A 21478-nucleotide genomic window follows, 5' to 3' on the forward strand; every position below is an offset into this window, starting at 1 on the left:
GCCTGGAGGGCTACTGTCCAAAGGATCACAGAGTTGGACACGACTGAAGCGACTTAGCACGCATGCACACATGCTCTGAGGACTTGCATGGCTTTCTGTCTGCCAGGGCAGGCCAGTTATAAGTCTTGCATATTCAGGCAGCACAATTCTCACGTTGGGGACCGAAAAGATGGCTAGACAAAAAAAAAAAATCTATCCACTTCTTCTCCCTTGACAGGTATTTCTCAACAACCTGCAGTTGAAAAAGGTCACAGGACTAGGTCTAGGCAATAAGTTGTGGGTGGAAGTGACATGAATTCCAGGCTAAAACACAGAAGACCACAGTCAAGACCATCAGCTAACTCTTCTGACACATCAGCTAAGGAGGCAATGTATTCAGGGTGGTCCACTACACTTGCATGTATTGGGAGAGGGGGTAGTGGGAGAGAGAGAGAGGAACCCTCAGCATGAGTAAAGAGATTCTCGGAACAGTCACCTGGTTTGATAGTAGACCTCACATGAATAAGAAATCACCCTCCACCATGTTAAGAAATTTAGATTTGAGAGCTTTACTAAGATTGCAGCACAATCTAGCCCCTTAATATATAATAGCCTATTGTGTAAAATGGTCTGTATGACTGATTTTAACAAATAAGTTTCATTAAGGATGGGTGAAGGCTATCAAGTCCATTTCCAGTTATGTGAAGTTTATTTAGTCAAACTATGCCACCAGTAAAATATTAGTAAATTGAATCTATTAAGATTCTAAAACATAAATTCAAAAACTTTTAGAAAAGATTTTAGAAAGTTGCAAATATACATTTAATTTTCTTCAATGTATCATCAAAGCATTTAATGATATTTTATGCCAACATTTAACAGAGGAGTAAATGATCAGTATTTTGAACTTTCTAGGTCATCTCTTAATAGGAAATATTTTCTGCATAGAGAAGAGAATGCACAGTAAGGATGATATTCATCATATTGAATAGCACTTTAGGTCTTTTATCTCCCAAGTTTGGACTCAGACTTGTTTGGTATCAGTGGCAAAGTGAAAGCAGAACATAAGCCTGCAACTTTGCACACAAGGTTTCCAAATCCTGCCACCTCACCTCAGTGTGGGAATATGCTCCATTTCTCTCCAGGTACTCTCGAGGACTCAAAGGATTAGCTAGCTTAATGGTAAAGTGAGAGTCAAAGCCCAGGGTGAGGGAGGTGATCCCTATCCATCAGCTATTTTACTATCAATCCCAGGTGCTCAGTGGTAAAGAATTCACTTGCCAATGCACGAGACACAAGAGATGCGGGTTCGATCCCTGGGGCCAGAAGATCCCCTGGAGGAGGAAATGGCAACCCACTCCAGTATTCTTGCCTGGGAAATCTCATGGACAGAGGAGCCTTATGGGCTACAGTCCACGGGGTTGCAAAGAGTCGGACACTACTGAACGACTGAGTGCACACACACACACACGTTTCCTTAAGGGACTTAACTGTCACTCTATTCAAAGGTTTAAGCATTTATAAAAGCCTTGGACAGCAAAAAAGTAGCCAATTTTCCACTATAATATTATAATAGGGCTTGTGAAATACTAAGCTGTACTCACATGTATTTCTGAGTCTAGTGGGACATAATTTCTAGTGTGGCAACTTTTCTAGTGTGACTGTTCTTAGCCTTACAGACTTAAGACATATGAGTTTCGATGTTTAGAAATGGTCTTTTCCTCACCCATCACAGTGATGGCTTTATATTTTTGTTTCTTTCCATTTTAAATGAAAGCAGGTAGAATATACATTGCATTTCTGAAAGTTTAACACTGCTTAAGAAAACTGATGAATAATGAAGGTCTATTATCTTCACAATAAATTATATGTTCTAAGACGTTGTGAAAGTTTATATATTGTGTAACTTCCTTTTTTTGTTCTAAAAGCTATCCATTCTGAATTTTCATTAAAATATAAGAATGTTTTTATGAATTGACTAAATAAAATATACCTATCTAAATATCTGCATTTGTGTTCATGGAGTTTTATTATTGAAATACAAATTACTATATACTTAAAGCTTATAAACAATAGGCATTATGGACAATAGGCATTATTATATAATTAAAGCTTTTAAACAATTAATATAGATGATCATATCTATATTTCCCTGATAAATATGAAGAAAATAGGTATTTTCTGGAATTAATTACAGCGCATCTTAAAACAAAGATGAAATATAATGCCACGTAGGAAAATTTAACTTTCTCCAATAATTGGCAGAATCAGCATGAATAAAGAAAGCACTGCAATATTATAAAACCTTGTCTGATAGTCTAGTAAATATGTATGGTTTATAGGCACAGAAATGTTTGTAAGATGAAACAAGAAAACAAAAAGCATGTAAGAAATAATGATGTCATTATAAGAAGTTATAGCTTTCAGTTATAAGATGAATAAATTCTGGGATCTAAGACACAAAAAGACCCCAATGCTGGGAATGATTGAAGGTAGGAGGAGAAGGGGACAACAGAGGGTGAGATGGTTGGATGGCAACACCAGCTGCTCAACGGACATGGGTTTGAGTAAACTCCGGGAGTTTTTGATGGACAGGGAAGCCTGGCATGCTGCAGTCTATGGAGCCGCAAAGAGTCGGACACAACTAAGCAACTGAACTGAAACTGATGGTGATTATAGTTAATAATATTGTATTATATACATGAAATTTGCTGAGAATGAATTTTAAATATTTTTACCACACATACATACACAAATAGTAACTATGTGAGGTGATGAATGTGTTAGCTAGCTTATGGTAATTATTTCACAGTGTATGTATATATTAAATCATCACATTGTACACCTTTAAAAAAATCCCATTGTAAAATTTAAATATATATGCTGTTTATTCATCAATAATACCTCAACAAAGCTGAAAAACTATAATAAAATAAAAGAAGCTATACTGAAGGTTCATGTGTGTTTTGAAAAAGTAAATCCACCATTAATATATATAATTGCTTTTTTCTTAATAGAAAAATATCAGTTATTTACCCTGATTTGATAATTACTAGAATAAAAATAAAAACATAGTAACCTTTGTCTAACTTTAACTAACATTGTCTTCATTCTAATATACATCTGTAAGACTATATTAAACAAAAACAAAACTAGTAATCCTAAATATCAGCATTTTATTTAGGTAACAGTGCAAGTCTAAGGAATAGGAAGGTGGGTTTTTTGTCAAAGCTTTTATTTCATAAACTTTTTAAAAATGCTCACCTATATAGATCAGGCTACTTGACTGGACAGTCTCTATGCAAGCTTTGTAAAGCTGTTTACTAAAAGAAAGTATATTCGAGTAAATATATACAGTGACTGTGCTTATCCAACCAAGGATACTGAAAGCAGGACTGAAAGGAAGTGATCTGTGGCTCATAGAAACTACAGAAATTATTAGCATTTAATTAGTTCCCAAACACCAGACAAAGCATGCTATACAAATCATCTCATTTAATCCTTACCCTGATAATAAGATACTATTAATCATATTTCTCAGCTAATATTTACAAAGCATGATATATTTTTATTAACATCTGTTATTTATTTCTCAAAATCATAGTATGTAACAGGTTCAACCAGTTCATAAGGGATGAGAGAGCCATTTAGCTAGGTTTATTACTCACAACGGCTGCCCTCCAAACGGACATTGCTCCAACATTTCACAATGTTATTGCCTACCAAGGAAAGACAATCTGAAAACCTGAAATCCTGGTGATCAAACAGGTCCTTGTACTTGCTCATCATATTTAATTTTAGTGGTAATTCAATTTCTGGTTCTAAGTCCTATGAGTGTGCGCTAAGTCGCTTCAGTCGTGTCCGACTCTTTGTGACTCTATAGACTGTAGCTCACCAGGTTCCTCTGTTCATGGGATTTTCCAGGCAAGAATACTGGAGTGGTTTGCCATGCCCTCCTCCAGGGGATCTTCCTGGCCCAGGGATAGAACCCACATCTCTTATGTCTCCTGCATTGGCAGGTAGGTTTTTTACCACTAGCGCCACCTGGGAAAAGTGAAAGTGAAAGGTGAAAGTCGCTCAGTCGTATCCAACTCTTTGCTATCCCATGGACTATACAGTCCACGGAATTCTCCAGGCCATTCTGGTCTGGAGGGGGTAGCCGTTCCCTTCTCTGGGGATTGTCCCAACCCAGGGATCAAACCCAGGCCTTCCACATTGCAGATGGATTCTTTACTAGTTGAACCACAAGGGAAGCCCCAAAATACTGGAGTGGGTAGCCTATCCCTTCTCCAGTGGATTTTCCTGACCCAGGAATCAAACCGGGGCCTCCTGCATTGCAGGTAGATTCTTTACCAACTGAGGTATGAGGGAAGCGAGCTGGGAAGCCCCTTCTAATACCTACAATATTTAAATTTTATTTTATTTTTTGACTCTGAAGACTATATGATAATATTTAAAATATCATTAGTAAATATGTGGAAAATACAACCTGCATTCTCTGATTCTAATGATGTCCAGGGAAATATTAATAATGGGCTGAGCAGCCTGGGGATCAAGGGCCTGGGCTCCACCATCAGAATCCCAGTCCTCCTACTTTCTCTTTGTGATCTGGGAGTAACTCCAGTTTTCTTACTGAACTTCAGTTTTAACAGTATCTATTTCATGGGACTCCTGTAAGGAATAAAGGGATTAACCCACTCAAAGAACTTGGAATGTTGCTTAACACAAGTGGGTTGTCAATAATTCTTTGTGAACACTGTGCATGTATATGGACATATTAATACATGTGCCCAGAGTTTGTCCTCAGAAAAATATTAGTAGGAAAGATTGACTCACAAAACAATTTTTTAAAATGAGATTAACTGTTTCAAAGGGAACCATGAAGAAAGTAAAAAAATAATACACTGACTGGGGGAAAGTAGTTCAAAATATATATCTGACCAATGATTTGTATTTGGACTATATGAAGAACCCTTGCAATTCTATAATAAGAAGACAAACTCAAGATAAATACTCATGACAAGTAACTCAAGAAATGAGCTAATGATATAAAAAACCATCTTACCAAGATTGCCTAATAACATTAAAATCACGTTCAACAACACTAGTCATTAGGGAAATGCATATTTAAAACACAATGAAAGATCACTTCACACCCACTAGATGATTATTCTGAAAAGACAAACAATAGCAAATGTGGAGGATACAACAAAACTGGCTAAAATCCTCCTGCCTTGCTTGTGGGAGTGCAAAATGATACATCACTGTGCAAAACAGTTTGACAGTTTCTTACAAAGTTGAATACAAATTTACTGTACAAATCAACACTTCCACTCCTAGGTATCCATCCAGAGATTTTATGTGGATATTCATAGTATCATTTTCACAATAGCCATAAAGTGAAGCCAAATGTCCATCGCCTGGTGAATTTATAAACAAAATGTGGTATATTTATAAAACGGGACACAGTAGAACAATAAAACAGAACAGATTATTGGTACATGCTATAGTATGAGTGAACATGCAAAAAAATGCCAAGTGGAAGATCTTTAGTCCTGTTTAGTTCAGTCCTTTAGTCCTGTTTGACTGTTTGTGACCCCATGTACTATAGCATGCCATGCTCCTCTGTCCTCCACTATCTCCTGGAGTTTGCTCAAACTCATGTCCATTGAGTCAGCGATGTTATCTAACCATCTCATCCTCTGCCATCCCCTTCTCCTTTTGCCTTCAACCTTTCCCAGCATCAGGGTCTCTTCCAACGAGTCAGCCCTTCGCATCAGGTGGCCAAAGTACTGGAGTTTCAGCTTCAGCATCAGTCCTTCCAATGAATATTCATGGTTGATTCCCTTTAGGATTGACTGGCTTGATCGCCCTGCAATCCAAGGCACTCGCAAGAGTCTTCTCCAGCACCACAGTTCAAAAGCATCAATTCTTCGGGGCTCAGCCATCTTTATGGTTCAACTCTTACATCTGTGGATGAATACTAGAAAAACCATAGCTTTGACTATAAGGGCCTTTGTCGGCAAAATGATGTTTCTGCTTTTTAATATGGTGTCTAGACTTATCATAGCTTTCCTTCCAAGGAGAAAGCATCTTTTAATTTCTGGCTGCAGTCACTGTCCACAGTGATTTTGGAGCCCAAGAAAATAAACTCTATCACTGCTTCCACTTTTCCCCATTTATTTGCCATGAAGTGATGGGACCAGATGCCATGATCTTAGTTTTTTAAATGTTGTTTCAATCCAGCTTTTTCACTCTCCTCTTTCACCCTCATCAAGAGACTTTTTATTTCCTCTTCACTTTCTGCCATCAGAGTGGTATCATCTGCATATCTGAGGTTGTTGATATTTCTCTGAGCAATCTCTGAGTCCAGCTTGTGATTCATCCATCTGGCATTTCACATGATGTACTCTGCAAAACGCTTCATATCATATGGTTTCATGTATATGAAATGCAAAGGGGTAAATGTCAAATCTATGGGGAAAAAAGGAGATCAATCTAGGCTGGGGGGTGAGGGCAGAAATTGACAGAGGAGACAAAGGAACTTATGGGGTGATAGAAAGGTTCTAATCTGGGTGGTGGTAATAGTTGTACAACTCTAAAATCTACTAAGATCATTGAACTGTATACTTACAATGGATGAGTATTACAGAATATAAAAAAAAAAGATCTGTAAGAAATGTGGTAAGTGCAAAGTTACATGAAGATATTAGTGAAAGCACTGAGGCATATCCTCTCATTGTATCTGGCTTCTGCATGAGATGCTGCTTGAAGCGACTCTTCAGGAGAGAACAAAAATCAGCAGCTCAATAGCAAGAAGGAAATCTAAGCAAGGAGGCTGCATGAACAACGACACAAGCGTAAGAAATGGACATGCTAAGATACTAAGAGGAGACTGGAGGAATGGCCCAGACAATGTGTGCAACACTGCCTATTAGGACTTTGCACCAGCTTGTTAGGTAGGAGGGATGAAGAGGAGTTATTCTTCTCTCTTTAATACTTGATTTTGAAAGTAGATGTACTAATAATGGGACCAAAAAAAAAAGAGAGAGAGAGAAAGAGACTGCTTTGAGGTAGCCCCACATTAGAAAGTTTACTAGTACCCAGCTGAGGGTACTGAGGACTCACGGGTATGCTGTTTGTAGCCATGATACTTGTAGAATTCTAACCACAAATTATTAAAGAGCCAAAGCCCTATTCTTGGTGTTTATGACCATTTTCTGTGTTGCAAGAATAACCCAATCAAAATGGCCTTATTTATATACTAAAGAGTGAGAAATGATTACCAATTCATTGACATTTTAGGAATTTTTCTTATTTTTTCATAGGAGTTTGGAATCTCTCAAGGAATATATTCATGATCTTTCAGATAATATTTTCTTGGTGCATTGTTGTTGTTGCTTAGTTGCTAAGTCGTGTCTGACTCTTTGTGACCCCTTGGACTATAGCCAGCCAGGCTCCTTTGTCCATGGAATTTTCCAGACAAGAATACTGGAGTGAGTAGACACTTCCTTCTCCAGGGGATCTTCGAACCCAAGTCTTTTGCATTAGCAGGCAGATTCTTTACCACAGAGCAGCCAGGGAAGCCCCTTCTTGCTGCATATATTACTGGAAATAATAATTCAAAATTATTTCAAGATACGCCAACTCTCAAACAGACCTAGAGTACATTTTCCAAGGACCTAAGCTGCCCTGCAATGTTTTGATCTTTATCATTTCACCAAAAACCTCATGAGAACTAGGAGACCACCAAGAATTTTGGAAAATATTTGTTTTTACTTTCTTTGCTGTTTGTCTAGTTCACTAGAATATATCTGTCAAAGAAATATAGTCCACTCAATGCAATGGGTTTTTATTAGAAACATGTTTAAATTAGAATGTATAGGAAATATCCTGCCTGCTTTTTTAATAAGATGGAAGCATGTGTAGAAAGACATAAGTCAATCTAAAAATCTATTTCAATTAACACAGTAAATAAACCTCAGGCATCTTCTGTGCGCCACTTCTCAAACCTCAGATGAGGTCCCAGTATGGGAAACCGGGTTTCCCAGGTGGTGCTAGTGGTAAAGAACCTGCCGGGCAATACAGGAGACCTGGTTTTGATCCCTGGGTCAGGAAGATCCCCTGAAGAAGGGCATAGCAACCCACTCCAGTATTCTTGCCTGGAGAATCTCATGGACAGAGGAGCCTGGCAGGCTACAGTCCATGGGGTCACAAAGAGTTGGACACGACTGAGCAATTGAACACTCGTGGTAAATTAAAAAGATCTGTAAGCCACAGTCAGTCTATTTCCCTCCTAGACTTTGGATACAGTAAAGAGAGTTGTGAGACTGTCAAACTGACACTACATTATGGCAAAATATGGTAAGACAGCACTTTAAACATGGATTTCAGGATATCACGGATTGTTGTTGCTATTGATTTACCAAAATTTTGTCTGACTCTTTTGTGATCCCATGGACTGCAGCTCGCCAGGCTCCTCTATCCATGGGATTTTCCAGGCAAGAATACAGGAGTGGGTTGCCATTTCCTTCTCCACAGGATCTTCCTGACCCAGGGATTGAACTCAGGTCTCCTGCTCGACAGGCAGATTCTTCACCACTGAACCACCTGGGAAGCCCGTATCACAGATTGCAGAAGGACTAATTTTGCCTGTAGTAGGTCAAAGAAGGCATCTAGGGACAGATGCTACTTGCATTAGGCCTTGAGTAATTAAGTCCCTGGGAGTGGGGAATAAAAACAAACACACATGCCTGGCATGTTTGGCAGAAAAAAATCAGGCTTGACAAGTAACAGAGGTATCCTTTCCCTAAAACCCCTTCTGAAGACACCACTTGCTGTAGCAGACTCTGCCAGCCCCACCCTTCCCCTTGGCACTCAGCATGCACTCAGCTTCTTGGTGCACCCACTGCACTTGTATGTGAAGACTTCCTCTAGGCTCAGGAGCACATTAGGCCTGCAAGCAGAACAGTCTGGAATGCTGAGTCTAAGCCCAGCATGCATGAATGCTCAGTCACTCTGTCGTGTCCGACTCTTTGCAACCCCATGAACTGTAAACCCACCAGACTCCTCTGTCCATGGGATTTCCCAGGCAAAGATACCGGAGTAGATTGCCATTTCCTAATCCAGGGATCTTCCTGACCCAGAGATCAAACCCATATCTCCTGTGTCTCAATAGCCCTCAACCCTGAGCTGCATTCCACTTGGTCTCCAGAGGTCGCTGGGGGACAGAGGTTGGGTTATCCAGAGCACCTGCCCATTAATTGATTCTATCTATTGACTCCATCTTCCTGTCCAACTTCCCCAATCCCTCACCAGCACTTCCTTTCATCACCACCTATGACTTACCAGTCACTATGTAAAAACTACCCTAAAACATAGCACCTTTAAATGACACATTGTATTTCACTCACAATTTTGTAAATCAAGAATTCAAGCAGAACCTACTGGGTGATTCTTCTGTTTGTATTGAGTCCAGCTAGCAGTACAGTCAGTTGGTAGATCGCCTGCTTTATAAGGGTACAGGGCTGTTCCACTTTCCTAATGACTTGGCAAGAATGGCTAAAAAGCTGGACTCAGATGGGACAGGCAACCAATGGCCTCTCTGGCCTGACGGTCTCAGGACAGTCTGGCTTCTTACCTGTCATTGTAGAGGCCTCCAGAGGGGGTGCTCTGAAAGCTGGCTAGTGGAAACTGTCATTCTCTTCAGGACCAGAAACCACAGCTACATCTGCAGTACTGACTTGACACAGAAAACACCCAGACAAAGAAAACACTATAGACCCCACCTAGGAATGACAAGATTAGCAAAGATGTGAGATCAGCCTCGAGAGCCTCGACTGAAAACAGAGGTTTCAGATGAAGCACTGTCATGAACCCCCACACCTCAGGGGTCACGATTCACATAATAGTCATACACTAGCTTATCTGACGGAGAAGGCAATGGCACCTCACTCCAGTACTCTTGCCTGGACAATCCCATGGACGGAGGAGCCTGGTAGGCTACAGTCCATGGGGTCGCTAAGAGTCGGACACGACTGAGCGACTTCACTTTCACTTTTCACTTTCATGCACTGGAGAAGGAAACGGCAGCCCACTCCAGTATTCTTGCCTGGAGAATCCCAGGGACAGCGGAGCCTGGTGGGCTGCCATCTATGGGGTCGTACAGAGTCGGACACGACTGAAGCGACTTAGCAGCAGCAGCAGCAGCAGCTTATCTGAAAGTACGTGGGCAGGCATGGAGACAGAAATGCCAGACCTTTCTGAGGAGTCCAGCTCAGCGATCTTGCTCCTGGATAACCCCACCCAACAACTCTAAAGCTGACACTGTCAACTCATTTGGGGGAAGCCCTTTGGTTCTGCTTCGGATTGCTGTTGATGTGGGTGACTTGGGGTGCATGCAAGTGGGCAGTGTGCAGGCACAGGCGTTCACAGCTCATCCAGACAGAGCTTAGCTGGGCATGGCTGTTGAGGACAGGTAATAACTTAACTTAATTTTTCTTTTCTTTTTCTCTAATTCTTGTGTTTTACATGAACAAAGAGTTACTTTGGGACCTAATGGCTAGCAGAGACTGTCACTTTGTATCATTTTAGGGGTATTGCATATACACAACCCAAGCAAAACCTGTCAGTAGTTTCACACTAGATTCCTAAAGACCTAGGAATTCTGTATTCTGTTTCCAAGTATTTGCTAAATAATTGATCTTTAAGGAAATAAGCCTTATGTGACTTAGCTTCTCCCAACTGACATATTGCAATAATAATCCTCCTACAATCTACTTCATAGGATGTGGACGCATTAAATGATAGCAAGAGACAAAGAAGTGATGTGAAAACCAGAATAAGCCAAGATGTTGGTTAAATGTCACAGTTCCTTGAGAGGAAAGATTGTGACTATGCCTGGCTCGTTCTAAACATATCATAATTATTGAAATGAATAAAAACATTATCATTAGTTCTGCAAAAAATTAATAGTAATTTGTAAGTTATACAGAAAAGATGCTTTGTTCCCACAGAACATGAACCAGCAGATAATTAGAATCAGTCAATAATAATCCTCTAGCAAGAAGTGTTACCAATTGTTCCAAACTCACAAGTTCAAGGAAATGGCAACATTTGCAACTTTGAAAAATACAAAGAATCCTGGCCTAGTGCATTTCAAAGAAAAATTTTGGTTGCATTGGAAACAGAAAATAGTGAGGAGACAGAATTTTCCTACTAACCAAATGGATTATTTTTTAGCTCTTAGGAAATATTGTAACCAGCTACCATAAAAGCCGCTGGCTGAGATGTTTAAAGGTGAGCAGTTCCAGCCTTCAGCCAAGCAGTCTGGGGGAGGGGTGAGTCGCTGTGCAAAAGAACAGGGAGTCATGTGGTCCAACTGTAAAATAGAAAAATTGCATGTAATTATTTTACAAGCAGAGTGCGATGATGTGAAAGGAAGAACTAATGATGGTGCTCTCAGCTTGTTAGAGGCTTTTCCTTCTGGGAGCTCAAGGTTACAAGAAGTACTGCTCACTGGAATTTTTTTTCTTCCTTTTCCCTGGATATATAATGTTACAGTAAACCCTGCATGGAGGGGGTTAATGCTGCAAGGATGTTTTTAAATAATTTCTGTGACCAAAGCCGGAGATACAAGCCTGGCAATAATTCTCCCTGACTTCAAGCATCCTGTATTGATTGATTAATTATTCCACCAATGAACTAACAGGTATTGACCTTATCTGGTTGAGTAGCATTTAGCCAAAAGTCAGTAATCTACATCGATCACTTAATGGAACATCAAAGCTCAGCATTCTGACAGGTTTATGTCATTCAGCAAAAATCTGTCTATGTTTTGCTGATACCTTGACCTTTTGTATCAAGCAGTCTTTACAGAAAACGAAAAGCAATGAGAAAATTAAATCTTGGAAATAATGCTTTATTATGTAAAAGGAAGTTCTTCTTGGAGTGTTACAAAGGTTTTGCTAAGATCCCATAGAGGGGTTTCTTTGCAAATTGAAAAGCAGTTTTCTGCTTGCTTGCAATTCATGATATTCTGCTGAAGCATGAAATTATCAAAACAATGAACCCTGGGCTAATTAACACTGCAGCAGAGCTTCACAGAGGTAACACTGAACAAATTGGATTCTCTAGTCAGGGGTTCATATAAAGAGGACTTGGACCAGTGATTCAGAATGGGCAGGACTACCTGCTGTTTGTCTCTGGCCATCCTAAGTTCCCGAATCCTGACTCAAATATTCAGACAAATCCACTGATCCAATCAAATACCTACCTACCTCAAAAACTGGAATTTTTCACAACACAAGGCTCAGTTGATACTACTTAAGCCCACAATATACAATGATAATTATATCCTTTGATATCAGATTTATAGACAGTGAATATGAAAAATCCAAGTAGGTTCTTACTGTCTTTCTCCTCCTCATTAAGGAATTGGTGATGAAACCCTTAACAAATATGGCTCAGGTAATGGTCTCCAGAGTTGTCCCCCAGAATCCTCTTTTGTGGCTCCAATACTACTGCTGTCCCATGAGGTCTGGATGCATTAGGAGGCTCACTTCTTCCTTGAGAACTCTTATTTTTACATTTTAATTATTTCTCATGCATCCAGCTTAAGAACAGTTATTGAGGATTAAGGCTTGCCTCCTAGAAAGATTCTGCCACCTTCCATCACATGAAGATGGTGGTTCTACCCAGGCAGTGCTGTATCACAGTGAAGTAACTTCTCTCTCTGCATCTCTGCTCCAGGAGGCTGCTTTTGGTTTGGAGGATGCACCTTCTAATATGCTATAGTGCTAAGTGGCAGGCCTATTCAGTGTAAAGCTCTTTCAGTGTGAAGCAGCTATTTCTGCCTGGAGTGACAGTCGCTCAGTCATGTCAGACTCTTTGCGACCCCATGGACTGTAGCCCGCCAGGCTCCTCTGTCCATGGAATTCTCCAGGCAAGAATGCTGGAGTGGGTTGCCATTTCCTTCTCCAGATTTCTGCTTGGAACCTTACTTAAAATGCTTCTGACAATTACCAAGCACCATTTCAATTCATCATGTGCAGTGCACATGTCTTATCTCTCCATTTGAAGATAAGTCATGGGCTGTGTCTCACATACATTTGATAAGCTTTTACATTCCATGTCACTCTAAAATCTGGGTCTATGTCTATGACTTGTTTATTAGTTAAAACTAAAATTTCTCTTTACTGATAATGCTTTCCAGTAAATGTTGACTATTTTCCACAACTAACCTAATAATCACTGTCTAGACTAAAAATGGAGAACAGGTTTCAGCCCAGATTCTAATTCTTCTATGCTTATTAATTATTTCTGCAGTTGTTATGGTTCAGTCACTAAGTCTTGTCTGACTCTTTGTGGCCCCATGGACTGCAGCACACCAGGCTTCTCTATTCTTCACTCTCTCCCAGAGTTTGCTCAAATTCATGTCCATTGAGTCAGTAATACTACCTAATGATCTCATCTTCTGCCACCTCCTTCTCCTTTAGGCTTCAATCTTTCCCAGCATCAGTGTCTTTTCCAACGAGTTGGCTCATCCCATCCGGTAGCCAAATTATTGGAGCTTCAGCAATAGTCCTTCCAATGAAAATTCAGGGATGATTTCCTTTAGGATTGACTGGTTTGATCTCCTTGCAGTATAAGGGACTCTCAAGAATCTTCTCCAACACCACATTTCAAAGGCATCAATTCTTTGGCACTCAGCTTTCTTTATGGTCCAACTCTCACATCTATACATGACTACTGAAAAACCATAGCTTTGACTATACAGTCCTTTATTGGCAAAGTGATGTCTCTGCTTTTGAATACGCTGTCCAGGTTTGTCATAGCTATTCTTACAAGAAGCAAGCAAGCGTCTTTTAACTTCATGGCTGCAGTCAACATCTGCAATGATTTTTGGAGCTCAAGAAAAGAAAATCTGTCACAGTTTCCACTTCTGCCCCATCTATTTGCCATGAAGTTATGAGACCAGATGCCATGATCTTAGTTTCGCGAATGTTGTTTCAAGCCAGCTTTTTCACTCTCCTCTTTCACCTTCATCAAGAGGCTCTCTAGTTCCTCTTCCCTCTTTGCTATTAGAATGGTATCATCTACATATCTTAGGTAGTTGATACTTCTACTAGAAATCTTGATTCCAGCTTGTGAGTCATCCAGCCTGGCATTTCACGTGATGTACTCTGCATAGAAGTTAAATAAACAGAGTGACAATATACAGCCTTGTTGTACTTCTTTTCCAATTTTGAACCAGTCAGTTGTTCCATGTAAGGTTTTAACTGTTGCTTCTTGACCGGCATACAGGTTTCTCAGGAGGCAGGTAAGGTGGTCTGGTATTCCCATCTCTTTAGGAATTTTCTGGTTTGTTGTGATCCACACAGTCAAAGGCTTTAGCATAGACAATGGAGCAGAAGTAGATGTTTTTCTGGAATTCCCTTGATTTCTCAATTATTTCTGAGGCACTGGTTAAGTCATATGCCACCTGCAAACTACAGGAATTGATCTAGGAGAAGCTTAAGGTCCATTCTATCACTTACATTCTACTATACTTTACTGAGTATCAATAAGCTATTTCAGAATATGCTAATAGGAAAACTCACATACAAAAAAAAATACGCTGGAGCAGTTTTTCCTCTAAGCTAATATGAAATCAGAAAAGATATGAAATGGGAAAAATACACTAAACTTCAATAACTACATGGGGTGATTGATTAGCAGATAAAGTGAAGGTGAAAGTCACTCAGTCGTGTCTGACTCTTTGTGACTCCATCAACTACACAGTCCATGGAATTCTTCCAAGCCAGAATACTGGAGTGGGCAGCTGTTCCCTTCTCTAGGGGACCTTCCCAACCCAGGGATCGAACCGAGGGCTTCCACATTGCAGGCAGATTCTTTACCAGTAGATAAAGTAGATACCAGTAGATATCTACTGGGCCACCAGTAGATAAAGTTCAATGCTTTTGAACTGCAAGTTGGTTTCATTAAGAATCTGACCTAACAGGTACAGCCCATGCGGTGTCACAATCACATACATACACACACACAAAAACTGCTGCACAACATTTAGGATCTCTGATGAAGGAAGGAGAACTCAGACCTTCACCAGGGTCTTCTGTGCTCTTGTGGTTCAATAAACAATGACGACACTTGCAGAATTATTGAAAATCTTAAATGGATAGTTTTCACCTCAGAGTCATTTTCTCTTTAACTATGGAGTGATTAAATTAAATCAAGGTGGCTAAAAAAAACATACATCTTTTGTTATGATTTTGTAGAATGCATGATGTATTTTGTCTAAAAATAGTCCCTACTTTTGGTCACAATATACTTATTAATAATGACTGTTGACTGACATATTAGTCACTTGTTTGGATTTTCTGCTCATTTTGTATAAACGGTAGAATTTTGTCTCCTTATATATTGTGCTCCATGATATAAACTAGTCAATTGAATTTACATTAATGCTTATCTATCTTCATAATATGCAAAAGGACCAATATACTAAGTAGAAGATATATCATCTTCCTGGAGAAATAAAAATGAGATTTATTTTTCCAAAAGCACTAACTTTTGGATTTCATAATTTGAAGAAGGATACACATATCTTCTTGCTACAACAAGTTAGCAGAATAAACAGCCATACAATTGGACAGGACTTGTTACAGGCAACTTGGGAAACACTTGTATACAACATCAGTGAGTATAACTAAATTAGGTAAACTCATACCAACTGTTAAATTTCTAGAAGTCCAAGTCACTGAAAAGAATGAGGAATGAGGAATCTAAATATATGAAGTACAATGATCAAAATACAGATCTTGACTAGCATAAGAGACATTACTCTACTGCAGTTTAAGGTTCCCAAATGTTTTCGTCTCAGGACACTTTGTTACCCTTAATACTGAGGCCCTCAAAGAGCTTCAGTTTATGAGGATTCTACCAATTGATATTTACCACATGAAAAATTAAGTTATTTTTAAATGACAATAACAAATGTTTTACACATAGAAAATAGGAGTTTTAAGAAAAATAGCTACACTTTTCAAAAAAATTAATGCAAAGAATAACATTATTTTATTTTTTTTTCAAATTTAACACGTCTTAAATGAAGGTAGCTACACTCTTACATTTGCACTCATATGTAATCTGTTGTAATATGTTATTTTGTGTGAAGTAATAAAGAAAATCAAACCTCATACAGATCTGTAGTTGAAAAGAAAAGAATATTTTAATAATTGTTTCATATAATTGTGGAAAATTTTTGCTACTACAGAGAAAAATCACTAAATGGTAGTTTCCTGAGATGAGTTGCAATGCAGAATCTATAACCATACCTAGGAATTTTTGCACCCTAATTCATTAAAGTTCCTTATTCTATCTTTTGTATGGAATTTTTTATTAGGCATGGCATTGCATATGGGATTTTTTCACCCATAAGAGATTTTCAATAGATCTTCTTTTTTAGAAGAGTTTTAAGTTCTCAGAAGAATTGAGTAGAAAGTATAGAAAGCCCCTCTGTATCTCTTGCTCCCACATATGCATACAATCCCCCACCATCAACATTCTGCACCAGAATGGTACATTTGTGACAATCAATGAACCTACATTTACATGTCATTATTACCCCAAATTCATTGTTTACATTACAATTCATTCTTGGTGTTGTACATTGTATGGGTTTTGACAAGTGTATAATGACATGTATCTACTATTATAATATCACATATAAAAGTTTTACTGGCCTAAAATTTCTCTGTGCTTCACCTTTTTATCCATCCCTCCCTCCAACTCCAGACAAACACTGATTTTTTACTGTCTCCTTAGTTTTATCTTTTCCAGAATGTCATATAGGTGAAATTACATAGTATGTAGCCTTTCAGATGGCTTCTTTAATTTAGTATTATGTATGTAAGGCTCCTCTGTGTCTTTTTTATGGCTGGATAGGTCACTTCTTTTTAGTGATGAATAACAGTCTATCATCTAGATATACCACAGTTTATCCATTCTCCTACTGAAAGACATCTTGATTGCTTTCTTATTTTGGTAACTGAATAAAGCTTCTATAAACATCCATGTGCAGGTATTTGTGTGGATATAAGTTTTCAATTCCTTTGGGTAAATACTAAAAAGTATGACTGCTGGATCATATGGTAAGAGTATGTTTAGCTTTGTAAAAATCTTCCAAGCCTTTTCCAAAATGGCAGCACCATTTTGCATTTCCACAGCAGTGAATGAGCATTCCTATTGCTCCCTATCCTCACCAGCATCTGGTACAGTCAGTATTTTGGATTTTCATCATTCTAATAGGTGTGTAGTGGACTTTCCTGCTGGCTCAGACAGTAAAGAATTTGCCTGCAATTCAGGAGACCTGTATTCAATCCTGGATTGGGAAGATACCCCAGAGAAGGGAATGGCAACCCACTCCAGTATTCTTGCCTGGAGAATTCCATGGACAGAGAAGCCTGGTGAACTATATAGTCCATGGGGTCGCAGAGTCAGACACGACTGAGTGACTAACACTTTCACTTCACTTTCAATAGGTGTGTAGTAGTATCTCATTGTTTAAATTTGCAATTCCCTAATGACATGACTTTGAGCATCTTTTTATATGCTCAGATTTTATCACTGGCTACATATCTGGAGATTCCCTTGTGGCTCAGATGGTAAAGAATCTGTATGCAATGCAGGAGACCAGGGTTCGATCCCTGGGTTGGGAAGATCCTCTGGAGAAGGATATGTCAACCCAGTCTAGTATTCTTGCCTGGAGAATTCCATGGACAGAGGAGCCTGTTGGGCTATAGTCCATGGGATTACAGAGAGTCAGACATGAATGAGTACACACATAAACACACACACAAACACACACATACTTTCAGCTGTTTTCCTTTAACAGGATCATTTCATTCACTTTTCAGAGAATATGTCTCAAATACCATAATCTGAATAACTATAACTTTGTCATCCATTCTTTAAAGAAAGAATGGTGCTTTGTGGGGGAAAGGCATCTAATCACGCTCCTTTCTATTTTCAAATGACTGTACAAATGTTCTTCTTTGAGACTGCCATCATACTTTCATATCACAACAAATAATGCCCACTTCTCATTTTATTGCACAGAATATTAATAAGACATATACTCAGAGGTATGTGTCAATAAAATTAACTTTATGCTTCATCACTTATAAATTGAAATGGCTTTTTTAAAACTGTGAGTGCATTACAGTAAAAAATACATGGATAAAAAAAAAAAAAAAATACATGGATAATAGTATAGTTTCACCTACTTGGTTTGAGGGGCTGAGGGACTATCACTTTTACCCACCCTCAATTGTGTACCTTGCCAGAGTGAAAGGCAAAAAATGTCTTAGCATTATTACATAAACAGTTTTGCACTCTGGACTCCTTTGGAAGGTCCTAAGGATCTCCAGGGTTTCTTGAACCAGCCATTAAAATCTGTGGCTGCTGTTTAGTTTTACCTACCAGTTACATAAGTATGGGATAAAAGTCAAAGTCGCTTAGTCATGTCCAACTCTTTGAGACCCCATGGACTATACGGAATTCTCCAGGCCAGAATACTGGAGTGGGTAGCCTTTCCCTTCTCCAGGGGATCTTCCCAAGCCAGGGATCGAACCCAGATCTCCCTCATTTCAGGCAGATTCCTTACCAGCTAAGTCACAGGGTAGAAAGCAATTACATAAATCTTGGTGAATTGCCGAAACTTATACACCCTCATTCTAGACAAAGGTACACATGCAAAAAACTTTGCATATGGTTTTAGACAACTAAGAGGCCACTTCTGGATAACTAAAGCATAGTTAATGAATACTACTTAAGAGCCACAGGCTTTATTATTTGCCTATATAGAATTTTCTACCACAAAATTCTGAGAAGCCTTAAAGTTCATGTCTATTTTCAAATAAAAGAGTCTACTGTCCTGAAACCATGTTTGCTACGGAAACCATGTCATAAATAATTAAGAATAGAGTCACTTACATAATAATGATGTTTCTACAATCAAGGTTTAGAAATGGGATTGATTTCTCAAAATCCCTAGATCTGTCCCTCTAATTTCTTCCCTATTAAGGAAACTAAAATAAATTATCTATAACAATTGCTTAAATTTTGATGTACTTGACCTTAAATGAACTGGTTAGATGCTTATTTTCCGATTATTTTAGTTTTGTCCTGTTTTTCCCACCATACTCACAGACAAGGTGCATAAATAAAGGTTTTCTACATTTAAGCCTTTTGTTGCCAATGAACTCAGGAGAGTATCCCATGGAATAGCCAGTCCCAGGTCAGTTTCAAAGGCATTCACAGTAAAGTAGCCATGCTGATGCTATATCCCTGGACCAGTGATACAGTAGACCATTACTGGTATCTGCAATTTTTAAAAACTATCAGATTGGTACTATTTTACTCATACAAATAGTCACACACACACACACACACACACACACACACACACACACACACACACACACACACACACACACACACACACACACACACACACTGATGCCTCAATAGAAGCATTTTCTGGGGAAAGGGAAAGTAGCCTTTTAGTACCTCATTGCCCGTAAACTGGGCTTTATGTACAGAAGGATACTTTATACAGATAATAAACCTAACATAAAACAGTTACTTCTGGCAGCTAATTTACCTTTATAGTTTATAGACGTGTCTTCTTCATAATGGTACCTTCTGAGTCTACTTTCCCTGAGTTCAGTAATCAGTGTAGATTACTGCTAGTTTCCATGGAAACAAGACAACTAACACTTTTAAAATCTTCATTCATGTACTAGTTTTACAAAAAAGTAGAGTTTGGAATGACTGCTTACTAAAGACATCAAGAGTGAAACAAATGACAAAAATTTTAACCCTTCAAATGATGTTTAAAGTTTGTGTGTAGTTTTTGCTAATAATAGACCCACATGTTTAAACACAATGATCTACAGATCAAACACTAAGGGGATTAAGTGACCCTCCCCTAAAGGGATTTTGAATGAATTGTATAATATGGAAGCAGCTGTTGAGCAGTTGTGAAACCTGAGTTGTTAGTACACACTGGCTATGATCTGTTAGGAGCTTATTGTTTTTAATGTTAAGGAATATCCAGATTTTCCTTTAAAAAAAATTGACATTTAGGAGAACTTTCTACACTCCTCCAAAAGTTAAGGAGAAAAAATGCTAATAAGGTTAATATTGTTAATTACATGGCTTTAGAATGAATTCATGCTCTCAAGTAGTGATGTCAATTGTTGGTCCTTAACAAGTAATTGCTTATCTTGCTGTCTTAGAACTTTCTATAACTTGTAATATAAATTTAATGTGTAGAATTTTTTTAGTAGTTAATTTCTTTATGCATGCTATGGTTGTGCATGGATAATACATTTGTAATCCATGATAGTACTTATCAATTAACTTAGCAATTAAATACAATTGCTAAAAGGAACACAAATCAGAGTTCCATCAATTAGTGTAGCTCATTAAAGCTGGAATCTTTTTTTCAGCTCTGTAACTCCCCTCAAACTATTTGTCAGGTTCTAATTTTGTTTTGTTAGCACTGTTGAGATTATAGCCATCATGTTAGGTTTTCTTATCATCTCTTTCATTAATACAATGCAACAGTAGGGCACTAATCTCCAGTTCTCCAAGCAACTACGAGATAAAGTATTGTCTTGAGATGCACTAGTGAGGTGAAAGAGTGCTAGTCTTCTGAGTCTTGGAATTCCATATACATTTCAACTTGAGTTAACAACAAAGATTCATATTCCTCCTCTTTTCTTAAGCACACAGTGTCACCTCGCCCATTTCTGAATCAAATCTGCTGGGGTTCTCTAACATGGCAGCACCTCACATTTCATTGTGGGCTTCCCAGGTGTCTCAGTGGTAAAGAAACCCACCTGCCAATGCAAGAGACACAAGAGACATGGGTTTGATTCCTGGGTTGGGAAAATGCCCTGGAGGAGGAAATGGCAATGCACTCCAGTATTCTTGTCTGGAGAACCCCATGGACATGTAGCCTGGTGGGCTACAGTCCACCGAGTTGTAGAGTAGGACACGACTGAGCAACTGAGCACACATGCTCACCTCATTCAAGGATATAATCTACAGTCATCATCAAGGGTACTTTATCTGTGACACTAAAGTTAATCCAAACCTCACTTATACCCAGAGCAGATTATGCTTCCATTTGTAGGTTTGGTCTTAAGTAGAGTGTTTGCATGATGACTATTCTGTACCTCGATGGGGTTACTTGTCCCACATTTGTTAATGTCAGGAGTTTGCCATTACTGGAGCTCACTGTTATCTAACATTTCAAAGGCAAGTTAAGAAAAAAAAAAGCAGGGCCCAGTTGAAATATTTTCTTTCAATACAGCCAAGCTGCAGGCATAACACACAATAGTCAACATACAATGGAACAAAGTAAAAGGCCCTTGTAACAGATCTTTGTCATGCCACTGTGCATATTTCATAACATCAGCTACTGTTTTTC

At 38.7% G+C, this 21478-nt stretch overlaps 2 long non-coding RNA genes across 2 annotated transcripts in view; both read right to left on the reverse strand.

The window, feature by feature from the left end:
- The window catches only part of LOC145516525 (uncharacterized), a 365062-nt gene that overhangs the window by 171263 nt on the left and 172321 nt on the right, over window positions 1-21478 (reverse strand). The window lies entirely within an intron of this gene.
- LOC145516530 (uncharacterized) lies at window positions 10474-15543 on the reverse strand. The gene is made up of 2 exons (XR_014061445.1): window positions 14735-15543; window positions 10474-12865 (listed from the first exon to the last, which is right to left on the reverse strand). It is a non-coding gene; the product is annotated as an uncharacterized LOC145516530 (long non-coding RNA).

The sequence above is a fragment of the Giraffa tippelskirchi genome, chromosome 8 (genome assembly GCF_054371585.1).
Source record: "Giraffa tippelskirchi isolate mGirTip1 chromosome 8, T2T-mGirTip1v1.2.pri, whole genome shotgun sequence".
NCBI lineage: Eukaryota > Metazoa > Chordata > Mammalia > Artiodactyla > Giraffidae > Giraffa > Giraffa tippelskirchi.